The following is a 15,522-nucleotide window of genomic DNA, read 5'->3' as shown; positions in this document are numbered from 1 at the left end:
CTGTTCTAAACAACAGCAATATTTCACATTCACCCCAAGGCAAGATACACATTCACTCCTAGACTAGATACAATGCTTCTTCCTACAGGCATACATTATTTGTGTAACTCTTACAGTAATCTTTTAATAGTGTTTGTTGCCTGTATTCCTCTACCGAGGAAACAAGGGCTCTGAGAAATTAAGTAACTTTCTTGATAATGATTTTGAATGTTCCTAACATAAAAAAAAATGCATATGTTCAGAGTGCTAGATATGCCTGATACTTGAATGACTACCAATTACGTGAAAATGTCACAGTGGGCCTCATAAATATGCACAAAAACTGTATTTTCAGTAAAACGAATATAATTGTGTTACATTTTGATTTCTGTGTGTGTGTGTGTGTGTGTGTGTGTGTGTGTGTGTGTGTGTGCAGGCCATAGTGGCACACCCAGAGGACATCTTGAAGGAATTTGTTTTCTCCTTTCATCATGTTGGTATGTGGTTCCTGCTTTGTCCTCCTCTTCCACTATGTGGATCCCAGAGATCAAACTGTGTCATCAGGCTTAGTAGCCAGCACCTTTTACCTGCTGAGCCATCTCAGCCATCCTTAAAATGTATTTTTAAATGGAGTCAATAAATATTAATAAAGGACCTATTACTTCCCCGACACTGAGATAACCCAAACAACAAAAGAAATCATATGCTATAAAAATTTTTTTCACTTAAATAAAAAAGTAATTTTTATTTGTTTGTTTGAGACAGGGTTTCTCTGTGTAGCCCTGGCTGTCCTGGAACTCCCTCATTTGAACAGACTGGCCTCAAACTCACAGAGATCCACCTGCCTCTGCCTCCTGAGTGCTGGGATTAAGGGTGTGTGCCACCACTGCCCAGCTTTAAAAAAATAATTAGAAGAAGCATCTAATGAGTAATGGACCTTTGTTTTCCACTCCTCCCTTTTGGGCCCTAACCAGTGTGTTAATGGAATTAATAAAAATCAACCAGTAAGACTTTTGCTTTAGAAGAACATTTGTATGGTGATTGCTGGGATTTGAAATGCATTTTCCCATGGTTTAAAACTAAAAACAAAAAAATCTAAAGTAGTGGTTAGACTCCAGGCCTGGCTCACAATAGTTCATGGAGTCTATAATTTTACTGAGGTTTGCCCCTCTGTGCAACATTAAACTGGAACAGGAAGCAGAAACTATGAGTGTCTGTCACAGTTCTTCCAGTGAGCCACCGTGTGACTCGAGACCAGCCAGTTAGCCTCTGAGACTTTTCAAACTAGAGATCATGTCTAGCTTCCAAAATTTACAAGAGTCATAGATAACAATGTATGTGAAAACTCTTAAAATAGCATTTACAGGTTGGAGCTTTTAGTTCAGTTGGTAGAGTATTTACCCAGCATGCAATGAAATCCTGAGTGTGGTCCCCAGCTCCACATAAAACCCAGCATGGCGGGGCATTCTCATAAACCGAGCATCTCAGAGTATGGGGTAGTAGGGTCAGAAGTTTAATGTCATCTTCAGCTATAAAGCCAGCCTGGGATTAAATGAGACATTTCTCAAAAACAAAACAAATCAAATCAAAACAAAACAAAACCATAATCGTGCTTATGATAGCATAGGAACTGGCCACCATTTGTGACATTGCCCAGAAGAACGTAAGGTTTCTAAGAACCCCGAATCTGGATCCCTAGGGTAGAGAAATATACTCCCCTGGGACAGTGGTGCCGGGGGAGTGGATGGATGGCCAGAATAAGGTAGAGTTGGGAAACTCCAAGGAAACATGGCCTTCCTGGGTAGGGCAGGTGAGTTTGGGGAGAGGGAGTCCAGAGGAAGAGGGCTTATGAAGGAAGACTCATGGACCCCCCACAGCACGCCACAGCAGTGGTACTGCAGTGGGGCTCCAGATTCTGAAGGAAGAGCATTGGCTGTGGTCCAAGGGTGAGACAGTTCTGGCGCATGATCTCTATGGTTATGGAAATGGGAGCCCTGACCGCTTTGGACCTGGGAAGAACTGCAAGCATTCCTTCCAGCATACTGTTCCCAGGTCCTGGGCACAAGGCTCACAGGCTGGCCAAGAGAGCAAGATCCTAGGTTAAGTGCATTTACAAACAGTGGCTCTAGATAAAACAGCAACAGAAGATTCACCTGCTCTCGACAACGCCCCCCCCCCTTCCAGACAGGCGCTCATTTTTTTTCCATTCCATTTATGTGAATAATTTCTCCTATCATTCCCTCATTAGACGGGATGTGAAAATTATGTACTTCAAGATGTGACTGATGGGGAGAGCCTCCCACGCACCTGAACTAAATACATACTTGTTTGTAAGGAAATTGAATATGACAGTGCAAACAGCTAGGATAGGCTCCACTTTCCTTAGTCACCATGCACCCCTAATCAACAATGACTGTGATAAACTGTTTCCTGTCTCCAAAATACTTTGTTAATCTCAACTTCAAACAGTTGCATCATTAACTACTGTTGCTTTTAAAAGAAGTTTTGTTGGGTATAATGTACATAACTATATCACACACCCTTTTAAAGTGGACATGGTAGTAGTCTTTAGCCATACAGGCCCCAACTGTGGGCCATTTCAGATTGTTTTCCTGACCCTCACAGAGACTCCGTTCCTGACTTTCTATGTACTCTTTCCAGCCCTAGGTGGCTACCGATATACTCTCTATCTCTGTAGATTTCCCTACTCTGGACATGTCACTTGGATGACATTATACGGTATGCGATATTTTAGATGTAACTTCTTGCACATGAGATAGTATTTTCAAAATCCATTTGTGTCTAAGCATTGAATCTTAAGTCTTTTTTATAGCAAGTTGTATTCTACTATGTGGCTATATCAGAGGTAATTCGTTTATCATCTGATGAACATTTGAGGTTTTCTACTTTTGCTATTAACATTTATGATGATATTTTGTATGAGCGATTGGTTTTCTTTTGTTTGAGTTTTTATGGAGTCCTAGAGCGCTAGGGATCAAATCTGTAGCCTTATCCTTGCTAGGCAAGCACTCTACCCATTGCTCTGAATGTTGGTTTTATCTCTCTTGCATGGACATACCTAGTAATGGAATTGCTACTCCCATGTTAAAACTAAGTTAGCATTTTTAAGGCCCATGAATTTTAATAACATGTGCCTAGATAACATGAACATAATGGTATATTTTTTACTAGTAATTGCATGATAAGTAGACATGACATCTGTAATAAGTTTTGCATTCTCTTTGGCTATGATTCGAAGACCTAAGTTACAGCCTGATTCATGTGGACTCGTATAACTATATGCTCATTCTTCCTGACATTAACAGCCGGACTTGGCTGCAGGTATGCTCTGTGAATCCCTGTTTCTACATAGTATTCACTCAAATAATGATTGTAAAATTAGCCAAACTAGCACAATGATTATAAACAGAGAGGAGAAGCGTAACGTGGGGTAGGGTAGTACTACTTACAGTGTCTCTACTTAAGCCAAAAATTTAAATAATGAAATAATACAAACCTAAAGATCTTTACTTGACAAATGCAAATTCTACTTCACGCATGAATTATTTTGCTGAATTGACATAACTTTAAAATAGAATGTTAGGACTGGTGAGATGGCTTAGCAGGTAACGGGACTTTTCACAAAAGCCCACCAAGCTGAAGTCTATTGATGGGACCCACACAAAGGGAGATGGAGTGACCCAACTCCACAAAGTTGCCATCCAACCTCCACACGTGCACTGTGGAAACAACACCCACACATGCATGTCAGACACATACATACAACAATAACATATTAATTAATTCAAGTAAAATTACATTGTTTGTTAACCAGTTACTCTTTTGATATGCTTATAATGGAGCATAATTCCATTCCACAGAGAGAGCAGCATTACAAATGGCCTGCTCTAGCTCAGCATGGTTCCACACACTTTTAATCCCAGCACTTGGAAAGTGGAAGCAGGGGATCGGGAGTTCAAAGCCAGCCTTAGCTATGTGACAAGTTCAAGGGCTGTGTGAGACCTGTTTCAAACAAACAGAAAGTAAACCAATGGCCTGCTCAGCGTGACAGATGTTCTAGGCCACCACTGTATACAAACCAAACAAGCTATTTTGGAACTGGTTTTTTTTGCACTGAGTAAGCCTGAATGGGAAGGCAAGAAACAGACTGGAATTTCTGGCAAGGAAAGTCGGGAAGAGCCTGGGTTATCATGACTGAGGGAGGACTGGAAGCTCTAAGAGCTTGAATAAGAGGGTGAATTCAGGCTTGAGTCTGGAATAGAGAGCAGTTTGGGATTCCTGAATGGCTAAGTACCCTGCTGGAGGAGAGTTCAAAGTTCATACACACTTGGCATGAATAGAGACAGCAGAAGACCACAATCCAAAATGTGGTTATAAGACTGGCCAGGAAGGACAGGCATCTGCTCCTTAGGCTTTCTCTCAGGGTGATAGTTATAAAGACGGAGAAGGAACAGGTTGGAAAGATCTTATAAGTTGAACATAGTAAAGATGTCAGCTTTTCCATAAACTGACCTACTTGTTTAATACAGGCAGGGTTTTTTTTTTTTCAAATAAACACAATCTTATGATTCATGGGGGGTGAGGAGGGCCTACCAGCAGTGAAGTAATTAGAGCAATCTTAGATATGAGGAATAAGGTATGAAGGACCACTCTTCTCAATATTAAGACCTAGTATGTAGCCAAGTCTAAACACGGTGCCATGTTAGCTAAGGGTAGGCCTGTGGATCATGAGCTCAATGAAACTCCTAGAAGTGGCTCCCACGCCAGTTCCACCCAGCAATTTTTGCAGGGGTATGTAAGTAATGCAATGGAAGGAGGAGACACTTTCCAAGAAATGGTCCTTAAGAAATTTACATTCGTGGATTAAAATGAAGCTTGAGCTGGTGAGACAAACCCCATAATTTAGAACTTGGTTTGGGGCAGGGGTAGAGCCGAGGAGAAAGAGTTCAAGGCCATTCCTAGATACGGAGAAAGCTTGAGGCTAGACCTCTAGCTATGTGAGACCCTGTCTGAAAATTTAAAAAAAAATCTTAATGTACAGCTTATGTTTTATAAAGAGTTAGATTAAAAGTGATTACAGATTTTTTAAAAAGATTTTTTTTAATTAATAATGTCAGTGCGTCTCTGTGTGGGAATGCATTCCTGCATGCAGGTACTGGAAGAGGTCAGAAGAGTGTGTTAGAGTCCCTGGAGTCGCAGTTATAGGAAGCTGGGAGCTGCCCTTGTGGGTGCTGGGAACCAAGAACAATGTGAGCGTGTGGCCCTAACTACTGAGCCATCCCTCCTGCCCTGAAAAGTGACCGTAGACTTAAATATAAAGTGCAAAACCATAAACGTCTTTTTAAAAATTTAAAGAAACTTTGGAATCCATGGCTAGGCAAAAAAACTCTTAAGAGTTGGCACCAAGAGCATCATGTACAAACAGAACTCTGATACAGCCGGCCTCTCTGAAGATAAGGAGAAAAAGAAAATGCTCAACAAAAGACTCTGCAAAGAGATGGAAAGACCATCTGCAGGGAAGGAGAAAATGTATGCAAACCACAAACCTGACACAGAACATGGAAAGACATTTTTCAACCTCAGAAGAAAAAGGGAAAGAGCAATCCCATTAGACAACACACAAATGATGTGAGCAGACATTTCAGTGAAGAGGGTTTCCAGAGGAGAAGCCCGGGGAAAGGCATTTGCACCGTACGCCACAAAATAAAAATTAAATCCACAACGAGACACGTGTCTTATAGTATTTTTAGTGTGGTTGAGCCATACATTTGTAGCACATGCGTGGTGTGTCTGGTATGTTGGAATTAGTAATTTTCCAGTAAAAGAGCTGAACTGACTTTTAAAAACAAGAGCGGGAGGGGCTCAGCTGTGAAGAGCTACGCTGACTCTGGTTTGGCCCTGGCTCAAGGTAAATTATTTTCTTTTCATTTTTTTTTCGTATAAATTATGAGCTCTAGTAGCATTCTGCAGCTGGAGATTCATGGGGATCGCCCAGAGTATCTCTTCCCAAAATACCTAATTTCAGAAAGGTTTAGTGACTGGTGAGAGAGCATTTAGTATAGGATAGACAGAGCCCAGGCTATTTCTCAGCTATATGGTGGGACAAAGAAGCTATTTTGTTGACAGTTTTTATGAGACTAATAATTCTTAGTGTATAGGGTGCTGTGAGGATTTCACCAAACAGCATGGATATGTCATAACCATCCAGATGTTCATTGCTCATCAGGGACACTGCTCCCTACAAAAGCCAAGGGTGCAGTCTTCAGGGACAGGTTAAATGAGTCTAATTTTGTTTAATTTTGTTGACCATATGACCAATAACATCTAGAATATTCTCAAACATACTATTCTCTCTTGCTGTTTTCACAAGACTGCCAATGTGTGTCTGGGTACGTATTTTGATTATTTTTCAAAACTACAAGATCACTCTTATGCCCCATCTCTTCCCTGTCCATTTAGCTGGTGGAAGGAGCTTCCCTAATGCCTACAGGGGCCTTCCCTCTATGTGTGAATTGCATGAGAACATCAAAATGTTTCTTTTCTTGCAAGTCCCTAACAGGGTTTATAAATGTTTGCTGAAAGAAAAAAAGTCTTGATTTTGTAAAAGACTGCAAAACTGATCATGAGAAGACATAGATGTTATTTTAGCCAGGAATCTGTTTGGGATCCGAGGCAAACAAGGGGTAAGAAGGCCAGGCACACCCACACAGCATTTGGAGACACTGGACTGAAATAATTACCTACCAAGCAACTACTATATGCTAGGTGCTACGAACAGAGCAGCGGTGCTGTTGGTAGTTATTAGAGGAAATGGACATAGGTAGCGAGATGAAGCGAGCATCTGTGTGAATCAAGAGAGAAGGTGAGAGAAGCATCATCTAACCGTGGAACACGGGGAAGCTTCACAGAGGACGGGGCACTCACGGTCTCTTAAAGCTGCTGCCAGTTGATGGTGATGGCAAGGATGATGGCGATGATGGTGATAATGATGGTAGTGTTGATGACAACAGTGATGATGGTGACAATGATGATGGTGATGATGGTGACAGTGATGATGGTGGTATAGTGACAATGATGATAGTGATAATAATGGCCATGATGATGTGACAATGATGACAATGATAATGATGATAGTAGTGTTGGTGACAATGGTGATGATGGTAACAATGATGGTGATTCAGTGGCAATGATGGTGATGATGGTAGTGTTGGTGACAATAGTGATGATGATGGTGATATTGTGACAATGATGGTGGTAGTAGTGGTAATGGTGATGACTGGTGGCAATGATGGTGGTAGTGACAATGATGACAGTGGTGATGGTGACACTGATGGTGATGAGGGTGACAATGACGGTGGTGGTGACGATAACAATGATGATGTTGTTGTTGATGATGATGGTGATGATGGAGAAGATGATGATGATGGTGGGGTGGAAATTATGATGGCATCAAACCTATACACAGTGCTGTGACTTGTCAGGCACTGTTCAGAGTATTTTGTCTGTTACCTCATTTAATCTGCTCACCAATGGTGTGAGATGGTTACATTTCTCCTCATTTGGCAGATGAGGCCACTGAGGAACTAAGACAGCAAGAGTTTTGCTCAAGGTCAAACAGATAGCAAGAAAAAATTTTCCCAGATTAGCACTGTGAACCTTTGAGACATGCTTCTAATGATGGGCAAGGAGTTCTATGCACTGGGAAAGCATGACTCTTAATCCTTCAAATATAACCCTATGTATACTTGAAGCAGGAGCAATGACTTTTAATTTTTTTCATTTTATAAAATTTATTATTTTAAAAAAATCTTGCAAATAAATAAAAACATCACAACCTTAAATTAACCAGTCCCAAAGTCTACACAACTTAATTAACTTCTGTGTGGATCCGGCGTATGAGTCAGAAACCGTGAAGGCTCTCATTAAATCTGACACCTTCAGAACTGAGTATACTTTATGCATTTACCCACCACCAAACTCATTTTAAAAACTATAACAAAATTAGAATTAGAAGAGCAATTAGCTTTATGTCTAATTGTTTCCTAATGTGTGAACATCACCTGGTTTCAGCCATTCCTAGTCTACTTATATTTAGCCTTTCTTGACATGCCTTTTATGGGGCCACTCTTCAGTGTCTGTGCGCTTGCCCTGGTGGGACTTGTCAGGCACGGGTAAAAAGTCCATCTCTGGTATCATGAGACGACCAGAAGTCTGGGTGCAACCCAACCCTGCAACTCTCCGGGACCTCTCAGGGGTCCTCTCACTTTCTGTCAAGAGACTGGAAAGTTGTAAACACTCTTGGAATGTTGATCAAAGCTGTCCCAGACCTGATGTCACAGTTTGGAAACACCCGGGTCCCACTTCTCCTTTCTCAAGATGGTGGGCTTTTGCTTTTCATGTTCATTGTCACACTTCTTCAAAGTAGACCCTCTGTTTCCCACCCGCTGTCTTGGAAGTGTGTGTGTGTGTGTGTGTGTGTGTGTGTGTGTGTGTGTGTGTGTGTAACAGAATGTGCACAAACTGTTCCATCTTTGAAAGAGCAGCTGTAACCAAGGCCACAGGGATTTAGGAAGCTCTGCATCTTCATCCAGTCCTAGCTAAAAACCAGACTGAGGTCATTCGTGTGTAAATGGAAACACACCAAGAAAAAATGAATACCAAATGTACAGCAAGATCAAAAGAAGAAATAAGTTTCTCAATGGGATACTCAGGACTGTGCAGAGACCTGAGTAAAATTGATGGTCAGAACGTGTCTCTGTAAAATCCTTAAAACTAGAAGGACCAGCCTGAGGCTCTGAGTTAAGAATCCCAAAAGGATGATTTCCACCCCTAAAAAACCTGGTGAGTCCTGATTTTCACAGGACAGTGTTAAACATTGTAATGACTGCAGTAGATAGTCAGGAACGTCAGCCCTGGCATAGAAGCTCCGAGCAAAACAAGCAGAACACCAAATAGTGTCACAAAAGTAGCAGACGTGAAGCATCTCATCACGAAATACTCTGACAGCTGTGCAAGGTGGTAACACCTGAAACCCCACACTTGAGAAGCTGAGGCAGGAGGATTGCCTCAAGTTCAAGGACACTCTGCACTGTCTCCAGAAACAATACTTGAATGAATTTCCAGTATCAAAAATGTGACTGGCAAGATGGCTCAGAAGGTAAAGGCACTTGTTGCCAAGCCTGAAGACCTGAGTTTGATTCCCCAGGACCCACATGATGGACAGAAACACCCAACCCCCAAAAGTTATTCCCTGACCTCTACAGGCCCAATGTGTGCATATCCATGCATTTGCAGATGTGCATACACACCACACACACACACACACACACGAATTAATTAATAATGAAGTTTTTTAAGTGAAAAATGTATAGATACTATTTAGCCAATCATTCTTTTGATGATTACTGTCAGATGAGCCTACAGAGGTAAACATGCCTCCCCGGGTCTGTTTATATTCATTTGTACGTTCAATCATGCGTTCATTCAAGGAATACTTGCTGATTACTTAATAAGTACCAGAGTGCAGACTAGGAAAGGGCAGATGGTAAGCTGGTCTGGAGTGAGATTAGGAGTCAGAGAGACAGCCTTAAAGCCCTGTGGTACTGCTTCCATACATGTGCTGTCCAGCAAGGGAGTAATAAATACTCTCTTAACCTCTGACTTCTCATCTGTAAAGTGATGAGAGTTACAGTTGCCATATAGTTTACTCTGTAGGCTCGTCTGGCAAATCATTCAAAAGAATGATTGATTAGATTACAGACGTGTGTGTGTGTGTGTGTGTGTGTGTGTGTGTGTGTGTGTGTGTGTGTGTGTGAAGTCTGTCACTAACATACTTAGGCCAAACAGCATATAATTTATGTTTTAAGGGGGAAAAGGAGGAAGGGAATTTCTTTTAACTTAGAGATGGCTCAGTAAACTCCTCCACCCTTTTTTAGGTAGCCATCTACATAGTCCAATGGTCAAACACATCCCTAGTAGCCAAGACGAAACAGGAGCAGGGGGCATGCTGGGAGAGGTGGAAGGTGGGGCTCTCTCAGGAAGAGAGAGGCTGCTTAGGATGTCACGGCGCTCTTCATCCTAGATTTCTCTTCTCCTGGAGACCTAGTTGAGGATAGCTTCTCCTTCTCTGGATGGGAGGAGGTGAATGAATGCCTGCTCACTGAACAGTCTCTCTCTCTCTCTCTCACACACACACACGCACACGCACACACACCCATACATACATACACACACATAAACACACATGTGCACATACATATACACATACACACGTGCACATACATATATACACACACATATACACGCATACACAACACATACACAGGCACACCCATACACACACACATATACACATGTGCACGCACACACACACACACACACACACCAGTCCTTGTGTCTGCCACTTTGGGGAAAGAGCTAAGTCACTGAGAGAAGGTGCACAGGCTTCGAGCTGACCTATAGGGCAACTAAGAGCCAGCTGTAGATTTGTGAGGATAGGGCTTGCTGGGAGCACTCCTTCTAGGCTATAGGCAGCTGAGTAGGAGAGGTGCTCAGATACAGGGACATAGTTAGGAACCAGCAATGCTACCCAACTACAGTAGAAATTCGGGTAGACAACAAATCTTGTTTTAACCAAGGGTCCATGCAACAGTGGGGTGAGGCTGAACTAACGGATACGTATTGTCTCTGTTAATCCCAAACTGCACTTTATATGGTAGCCCTTACTGAGAGAGGAAGTGAGGGACTGGCATACATGATCCTGTCTTTCTGTCTGAGAACATACAAGTCCGGTCAGCCTACTGGCCTGTTGGCCTGCATGTTTACCCCATATGACAGAATCTTCCATGAAGCCCTTTGTGGAGACATGAGGACCCTTTTCATACAGGGCAGGTGCAGGGTGTGAGGCACACAGAGAGAAGCAAGCAGTTGACAGGAAGTTGTTTATATCATTGGGATTCTAAGGCACTGTTTTCGTTGTTACCAATATTGATTAAAATTAGAATCTTTTCTCATACAATATATTCCATTTACAGTTTCTTTCCCTTTACTCCTCCCAGTTCTTCCCCCTCCCCTCCCCTCCCCTCCCTCCAGATCCACGCCTTTTATGTCTCTTTTTTTTTCCATTTTTTATTAGGTATTTAGCTCATTTACATTTCCAATGCTATACCAAAAGTCCCCCATAGCCACCCACCCCCACTCCCCTACCCACCCACTCCCCTTTTTTGGCCCTGGCGTTCCCCTGTACTGGGGCATATAAAGTTTGCGTGTCCAATGGGCCTCTCTTTCCAGTGATGGCCGACTAGGACATCTTTTGATACATATGCAGCTAGAGTCAAGAGCTCCGGGGTACTGGTTAGTTCATAATGTTGTTCCACCTATAGGGTTGCAGATCCCTTTAGCTTCTTGGGTACTTTCTCTAGCTCCTTCATTGGGGGCCATGTGATCCATCCAATAGCCGACTGTGAGCATCCACTTCTATGTTTGCTAGGCCCAGGCATACTCTGACAAGAGACAGCTATATCAGGGTCCTTTCAGCATAATCTTGCTAGTGTATGCAATGGTGTCAGCATTTGGAAGCTGATTATGGGATGGATCCCCGGATATGGCAGTCTCTACATGGTCCATCTTTTTATCTCAGCTCCAAACTTTGTCTCTGTACCTCCTTCCAAGGGTGTTTTGTTCCCACTTCTAAGGAGGGGCATAGTGTCCACACTTCAGTCTTCATTTCTCTTGAGTTTCATGTGTTTAGGAAATTGTATCTTATATCTTGGATATCCTAGGTTTGGGGCTAATATCCACTTATCAGTGAGTACATATTGTGTGAGTTCCTTTGTGAATGTGTTACCTCACTCAGGATGATGCCCTCCAGGTCCATCCATTTGCCTAGGAATTTCATAAATTCATTCTTTTTAATAGCTGAGTAGTACTCCATTGTGTAGATGTACCACATTTTCTGTATCCATTCCTCTGTTGAGGGGCATCTGGGTTCCTTCCAGCTTCTGGCTATTATAAATAAGGCTGCTATGAACATAGTGGAGCATGTGTCCTTCTTACCAGTTGGGGCATCTTCTGGATATATGCCCAGGAGAGGTATTGCTGGATCCTCCGGTAGTACTATATCCAGTTTTCTGAGGAACCGCCAGACTGATTTCCAGAGTGGTTGTACAAGCCTGCAATCCCACCAACAATGGAGGAGTGTTCCTCTTTCTCCACATCCACGCCAGCATCTGCTGTCACCTGAATTTTTGATCTTAGCCATTCTGACTGGTGTGAGGTGGAATCTCAGGGTTGTTTTGATTTGCATTTCCCTGATGATTAGCCTTTTATGTCTCTTATTAGAAAAGAGACTTCTAAGTGATAGAAACAACCACACGTGACAAAATATAATAAGACAAAACAAAAGCCATCACATCAAGGCTGGAGCAGGCAAACCAACAGAATAAAAGCCCCAAAAGTAGGCACGAGACTCAGAGATCCACTTGGTCACACTCAGGAGTCCTATAAAAGTACTAAGCTGAAAACTACAGTACGCATGCAGAGGACCTGGTGCAGACCTGGGCGGTTCCTGTGCTTGTTGCTTCAGTTCCCATGAGCTCATGCGCGCCTTGCTCAGTTGATTCAGAGGGCCTGAGTTCTCCTGGTGTCCCCTGTCCCCTGTGGCTTTTACAATCTTTTTGCCCCCTCTTCCACCCATTCCCCTGAGCTCTGAGAAGAGAGATTTGGTAGAAATGTCCCTTTCAGAGCTGTGTGCTCCAAAGTTCATGCTCTCTCTGTCTCTCTCTGTCTCTGTCTCTCTGTCTCTGTCTCTCTTTCTCTGTCTCTCTCTGTCTCTGTCTCTCTCTTTCTCTGTCTCTCTCTCCTCTCTCTCTTTCTCTGCCCTACATGATATCTGGCTATGAACTAACACACTGTTTTAAGCATTTTCCCCAAATCCCACAACTATCCCTAGATTTTATCATGAACTCCAATTTACAAATGTGCAAACCAAACCTTCTTAGTAAAGTGACCATATAATTTCTTTACTCCAAATGAGAAATGTTTTAAAGAGAAAGAACGCTATGGTAGGGCTGGAGAGATGGCTCAGTGGTTAAGAGCAATGACTGCTCTTCCAGAGGTCCTGAGTTCAATTCCCAGCAACCACATGGTAGCTCACAACCATCTGTAATGAGATCCGATGCTCTTTTCTGATGTGTCTGAAGACAGTGACAATGTACTCAGATAAAGGAAAGGAAAGGGGAGGGGAGGGGAGGGGAGGGGAGGGGAGGGGAGGGGAGGGGAGGGAAGGAAGCTATGGTAAACTGGACTTTTCCCTGCACACTAGAATGATGGTATTCTGTCTACAGAATACATGCCCTGATCTCCCTTGTAGGAAGCAATGGTGAAAGGGTGAAAACACAGGCAGCCTGGCTCCAGAGCTCATTTACTTAACTAGAAGCCAGAGAAAGATTTATGTACTTCTTCCCACAACACACAAGGCCCCCGAAGGTGAGGACTCCAGCTCTGCTTCTGGCTATGTCCTTGATACCTGGTACTCAGTCCCTATGCACAGAATAGGCACCAAGAAGGTCTGGATGGGTAAATCTACCTGGGAGCTATAGAAGAGGGTGGGTTATGACCTCGGTTTGTCTCATGCAGAGACCCGAACAGCGACCTCTTTTCCCTTGCTCTGTCTCCTTCTCAGATGCTTAGAGACAATTACTGAAGTTCGCCAAGTAGGATCAGCACACGGTTGCAAATCACAAGACAAACGTCAGGGACTTCTTATCTTGAGTCAGATCATAAAAGCTATCAGGCCTTGTCCATCTCTCATATGTGGTCACTTAAAGGCCCTTTGCCTACTCTCCCTAGGCCAGCTCTTGTAGGTAGAGAGTGGGTCACACCTCCTGGCTCCTGACCAGTCAATCCCCTTGATCTTCCATTGGGCCCTCGGCCTGAGAATCTGCCCCATCTTCCCTGGAGCTGATGGCCAAGAATGTCTCTCAGATCTCCTCTGCAGTCCTCAGTATTCTTTCACAGCACCTAGCCTGAGGACACTCCCTCCCAGCTGTGACCACACCCTTAGAGCCTACTACTTCCATCTCTGTGCAGGAAATTTAAGCCTTGGACAATCCTTTGCAAGCCTACACCCTCTTCAAACAGGAATCACCAGATCCTTACAAAAATAAACGAACCTCCTCTCCTCTTTGCATGGGATCAGAAGATTGCATATTTACAGAGGGGAGGCAGTCTCTGGCAGCCCGCTCCCTTTCCTCTGCAGAAAGATGTCATTAAATCCAATGACTCTGGCCCACAGCTACAGAACGAACAAGGGCTCTGCCTGACATTTTTGCTCTACCCGATATTTAGCTGCCATGTAATTGAACTAACCTGCCTGCAAGCTGATGCCATGTGCAGCGTACTAAGGTACAACTTTGAGTCACACAGGAGTCTGGCCCATCGCTCTACTTGTGGGGGATCAGATAAACATGATTAATTTGACTTGACCACTAAGGGAGAGTCTTAAGTTTGAACACCCTGAATTACATCTGCCATCAAAGTGTGTGTTAGCTTGGTCACAGAGAAGCCTACTGGGTAGTTAAGCCTTAATTCTGAAAATTAGAGAGAAAGGAGATCTGAAGCACTTGGCACACGACTCTTGCCGTGGTTCAGTCTCTCTCCAGCTCCGGGCTTCGCTGCTGTTGAGCTGGGTGGCCGTGGATGGAGCCCTGAACGTCCTGGGGCCTCAGGTTGCCTGGCACCGAGTCAGGCGTGTTTAACCAAGTCCCTTCCAAGTCATAAGCTTTCAGCCTTAATCCCAGACATATCTGGCAAAAATCATGTCTGAAGATAGCACTGACGTGGGAGGAGGGAGCAGACCAGGGGCTCTCAGTGTGGGCCTCTGGTTGGGTCTTCAGAGGATGGGACTGATGTTTGAGCTGCTAATCTTCGGGACAGAAGCCTGAATGTCACCGTGCCTTGTGGTTTTAACAAACCACAGATTGCTGTGAGTGTTTGCCTGGCTTTCCATGAGAGATAAAAGCCCTGTCTGCTGAGGTGCAGGGGAGGCCCCTCTGCAGGAACACAGTGTGAGAACCAGTTTGTGATACGGAAAGGGGGAGGGGCACCGGCTGCAGAGTCCACCCTTAGAGCTCAGTTCCGTTCCCCCGGGGGCCACAAAGCCAAGACTTAAATGACTCAGGCTCTCATGATCCGCATCATAAGCGAAGGCCTTGACTCTTCAGAGGTGTGCAGGGATTGGAGTTGCTTTGAAAACGACTTTCTCTGAAGTGGATGGACTAGTCTTAGGGTTGGCGTCTCTCGCATAGGTTTTAAAGACCATAGTCTCAGTATCTGCTGGGGTGTTTTCCAGTCTGGGAAAGGGGTGACAAGGTCTTCAGGGTCCCACATGTAAGTAGAGAGAGTGATGTCGAGGAAAGGATGGAGATTCTGCTATCTCACGCACGGGCAGATCTGTGTCTTCAAAAGCTTGGTGTAGCAACTGACCCACTCCTCCTTTCACGCCAAACATGCATACATACATGC

At 43.7% G+C, this 15,522-nt stretch overlaps 1 protein-coding gene across 1 annotated transcript in view; it reads left to right on the top strand.

The window, feature by feature from the left end:
* The window catches only part of Arhgap31 (Rho GTPase activating protein 31), a 114,693-nt gene that overhangs the window by 44,418 nt on the left and 54,753 nt on the right, over positions 1 to 15,522 (top strand). The gene's annotated exons all lie outside the window — the stretch shown is intronic.

Source organism: Mus musculus, chromosome 16 (assembly GCF_000001635.26).
Source record: "Mus musculus strain C57BL/6J chromosome 16, GRCm38.p6 C57BL/6J".
In the NCBI taxonomy this organism is placed as follows: Eukaryota; Metazoa; Chordata; class Mammalia; order Rodentia; family Muridae; genus Mus; species Mus musculus.
The sequence above is the reverse complement of the archived record's forward strand: the minus strand, read 5'-3'. Positions and strand labels throughout refer to the sequence as shown.